Genomic DNA, 5,147 nt, shown 5'->3' on the forward strand with positions numbered 1-5,147 from the left:
ACTGGTAAGTAAGTTGTCGGTAAATTTCATATCATAATACTTTCTTGTAAGTTAAATGTACCTAATTAAGAAAAAATCGCAAAAGAAATCACGAATGAAGGTGTCCTTTGTAAACAAAGGACACCTTCACCCTAACACAAACATTCTAAGGTGTTCTTAGTAAACAAAGGACACCTTAGAGTGTTTTCATAAAACATGTATTACAATTATTTTATTAAAAAGAACTGTTTCTAAAAGATAACCACGCTTGAACGCTGTGTAACAATCAATTCAAAATTATTTACTCAAATCAATCCAAAGCAATTTCCACCTGAACAGCGACATGCACATCTTCAAATTAATGTATGCATTACATACCAAATACCTACAGCACAGCAAACAATCTAAACTAAATTCAGCTATATGATCAATATAATTTTCAATAAACTGACGTGTTCGATGATTTATAGATTCATACTTAATATGAGGCATCCAGAATTGTACTAATGAGATTGGGAGAACAAGGTTTAATGAATCATGCAAATCACGAGTTCATTCGAAAATTGAATTTAAATTACGCTTTTAGATAGTTAAATACGAGCTTTAGTTCCAGCTAAGATCAGGTTAAAAGCAGTTATATATGTATCGAAGCTGCTAATCTTATGAGAAAAAAAAAAATTACTGCACATTTCAGATAATATTTTCTTTTAGAAAACTGGGTGAGCATTCAATGCATTTGTTTAAGACATAAACTTTTACGAAAAATTTCAGTATCAGTTCATTGGTTATTACTATTATACTATCACGAATGAAAATTTCGATATTAGTTCAGACGTGATAGTAGAGGGGCTATGGTAGAAAATATAGCCGGAAGCTGCATTTTGTGATAAAATCATGAAACTTGGCATGCATGTAGACAATGTACTAACAAACATTTTTGGAAGGGGAGGCAATTCAGAATCCCCCCCAAACCCCCCTGGCAGCCATTTTTGGTCAAAAATCCGAAACTACTTTTCTTTTTTTATTTTTTGAAAAATACCCACTGTATCTTCTTTTGGGAGTTCTATTATACTTGCTAAAGCATAAAAAGTCATCAAAATATCTCTAAACCTACTAATATTAAAATTAATTTTAAAAACTTGATTTTTTTAAACAAAACTTCAACTAATCAAATTCTTTAACATTTCTTGAGGGTTCGTTTGAGAAATGTTTTCCTATGCATTTTAAAGCACTGTGTTAAGGAAAATCAATTCATTTACAGTAGAACCCAATAATCCGAGCCCCAGAAATCCGAAACATCAGAAAATTCGAATCTATGTTTTAAAGTTTACTATTAAAAATTGATTACAAAACTAATAAAACTAGAAATTAAAAACCATAAACAAAGCTAGTAATTTTTTAAACTTGAAACAAACATTTGAATTGTTGTTTAAGAATCAGATATAGCACTTTGATTAGTTAAAACAAAATCAATTTTCATTATCGGTGGAAAAAAAAATTTCAAACACTTGGAAATGAAGTACGTAATTTTTTGGGAGTTTCACTCACATTCTGCAGTTTTATCAGTCATATGTGCACTTGAAATAAGGGGGAGGGGGCACGGACGTTATTTTTACAGAACTCCAATCTTTATTATTATTAAACGCTTTAAAAAAGGTTTCAAGTTTTTTCTCATTAAACGATTTGAGGTGTTTGTTCTATGTTTTAAACGATGTAAGAGGAAGAAATATTTAATTACAACAATAAGAAGTTTAGTGCTATGTTAATAAAGGTAGCAATATTTTTACTATTAATAAAATTGTTATTTATTGAAATATAATTCACTGTTACAAAAACTATAACTAAATTGCAATACAAATCTGCTTAAGTGATGCATACAACGATTATATAGAAGGCAATTTAAAACGTTTGAATTTACAAGTATTTTACACAAGTACATAACATTTTCCATTGCAGTATTTACACATACCTGTTTAGATAAGTCTATTTTTGAAGCACCCACAAGTTATTTGAGAGCAGTTTCTTTTTACACTTGCCTTGCATAACGTAAATTCGCTTTCAGCAAGAACTTGAAACTTTGGGCAAACTCAAACAAATAAGAACGTGCTTTTCATCAGTTACTGTAAAACCCCAATCATAAATTGAAGTTAAGGCTAAATTTTTGGACATACTGCCCCACTGATGTCCACCTTGATAAGCACTAAATAACTTGCCTTAGGGCTTCAGCTGTGGGTGGTAAGTTATTCATTGATCATTGTTCGCTGGTGGAAAAACAGTTTCCAGCTTCATTTACGGACGGCAAGTTACATGCAGACGAGTAGTAGCAAAGATTAATGAATCGCTAAGATATTTGAAATTTTTAATTAGATGTGCATTTTTTGTAGGTTAGGATATATATATATATATATATATATATATATATATACAGTGGTTGGAAGTAGCGCGCTACAAGTAGCGACGCTACTGTAGTAGCTACATTTTTTAGTAGTTTGTAGTGTAGCGCACTACTTTTAAAAAAAAGTAGAGTAGCGAGTAGTTCGCTACAAAAAAAAGTAGTTTGTAGTGATTTCTGAAAACTACTTTTGAATAAAGTTTAAAAAAAAAGCGTTTTGAAACGAATCTGACTGGTGCAAGTCTTACGCGAGTAAAACTTGCACCAATCAAATTCGTAAGACTGAAAAATACGAGCTGACCTCTGATATATTACTTTGACGCCACACGTTCTATCTGTTTGACGCCATTAGTTTGTTTGGCATAGAAACTTACACATTTTCCCAATATTCGCCTTGAATAGAGCATGGCTTAGAAAGAAAGAAAGAAACGAAGTTTTTCCCTTTCATGCAAACTTTGCCCCTTAAGCAAAATGCTTTCAGTATCAATTCCATTTGCACATACAGTCGGATCTCAACTTACGCGAGGGATGCGTTTCAAACTTTAGATAAACAGTCAGCTTTGTGAAATTATGTTTCATCAACTTCATATTTAGAACGAAAATAATGCGGAGCGGCGATTTGTACGTTAACAATCTGATGTTTCGACTAGTACGGTGCGAGGAATTTTGGCTTTCAGTGATGCTAAAAGGAAATTCCATTCACGAAACTAATATTTAGTACCCAAGAAAGAAGGTGATATAAGCCCTGCGCTTCCGCTCCGAAAAGTTTCGTGTTGCGGGTGAGGAATTCGCGTCAGCTGCAAAATTCGTTTCTCGAGTAAAACTCGCTATATAGACATTTCGCGTTTGTCGAATTGCGTTGTAGCCCGAGACCACTGTTGTTAAAAATTGCACATTGAAGTAAATAAGCATTTTTAGTTATGTTTCATGTTTCGGATAATTAGTAGTACCGTTTGGGATATTTTCCCTATTTCTTTATTTTTCTTTTTTACTGATTAAATGTTGATATATTAACATATTAAAAGTCAATTATTAAATGTTGTGAGTTTTTGAGATTATTCGGTAAAATTGAAAAATGATTTTATTTCATTTTATCAGGGGCGTAAGAAAAGAGATGGTGTCCAGGTTCGGAACCCTAGCTTGAAGTGCAAAAGCAATTAATTCCTATGAAATATAAGTTCCTTTAAAATTAACTCATATAATGAAAATTAAAGTTTTTCTCTTTCGTTTAAAAGATGCTTTTCATCATCTAAATCAATTTTATGTTTATGTATGTCTATATAAAATTTAAATCAAATTAAGACTGGATTTATCTCAATTTCAAGTAGCCGAGTTACACTTCTTGAATGAAATACTATTTACTGTCGGGAAAGGATTAAAAAATTGAAGGTTGAATTCCTACCACTTTTAAATCCTTTCTTGCAGGGAATATTCGTGCAAATGGTAAAAAATGTTTGGATTGACGAATCGTTTCCGTAAAGGCAAGAAAGAATATATAATTTATAGCAATACATTTGAACCTCCTTTTTACGCGGGGGTTACGTTCCACGGAAATGCCGCATAAATCGAAACCGCGTAAATTGAGACCTAATAGTAGTGTTAAAATAGGGTTAGGTTCTGTAGATAAAAAAATACTTCATTCCAGTGATGACTAATTGTATAATAAGTTTAATGTGTACTTATATCGATTATTATGCACAACATGTACAAAGAAAACATAAACTATTTTCGTGTTCTGTTTATAATGAAGAGCTGACTATGATAGTCTTTTGGCAGTCATTGAGAATTTTTCTCTGTAATTCTTTGCAGAGCATTAACGCATACGTGATCACTTGCGTCATTTCCATGATAGAATCTTCTTTCACTAAAAAATCAGAACGATCATTTCTATTGTCTAGGAAAGGCACAAAATTTTAAAGGTGAACGTACTTGGTTATGCGTCACCGAAGTCGGTATCCTCGTTGGTTTTTTATCACTCTTAAAAGCTCTTCTTCCAGTAAGTTCTGAACTGTGTGAGTTTAATAACTTTACTTCTGGAAAGAGTTCTGGGACCAATTGCAAAAAAGGTCTCCAGTGGCCCAAGCTCGATTATTAGCACGCCAAAATGCAGTTTATTACGTGCAATCTGCAATCTTTAGGAGTTAAGATTTTGAAAGAGGGGAAATTTTTATCTGTTTGCATTGCCGAAACCGCGTAAAACCGAAACTCATCCGCGTAAAATAAAATAAAGGTGTCAAATCTTAAACCGCGTATAATCGAAACCGCGTAAAATAAACCCGTGTAAAACGAGGGTCTTCTGTATTCCATTGTTCAAATGATCCAATATAACAATCTAAATTTTTTTTAAATTTTTTCATTCAATCCTCAAACGGTGTGTATGTGTATTTTATTTATTTATTTATTTTTAAAAAAAGTAGCGAAGTAGCGACTACATTTCAAAAGTAGTTTGTAATTGCTACATTTTGGAAAAAGTAGTTGTAGTTGTAGTTAACTATATTTGTGCTAAAGTAGTTGTAGTTGTAGTTCGCTACAAAAAAAATGTAGTTTTTCCAACCACTGCATTTATATATATATATATATATATATATATATATATATATATATATATATATATATATATATATATATATATGAAAATAAATCAATAACATCAGGATAGTCTTTTCATCATTTCCACATCGTCACTTTTTTCCGACCTGCAAGAAAAGAGGTAACCATGAGAGTTCTGCTGAGAATGAGTGGAATTCTCTTAGAACAACTGATTTTTGCTGACCGA

This window comes from Uloborus diversus, chromosome 1, assembly GCF_026930045.1.
Source record: "Uloborus diversus isolate 005 chromosome 1, Udiv.v.3.1, whole genome shotgun sequence".
Lineage (NCBI taxonomy): Eukaryota > Metazoa > Arthropoda > Arachnida > Araneae > Uloboridae > Uloborus > Uloborus diversus.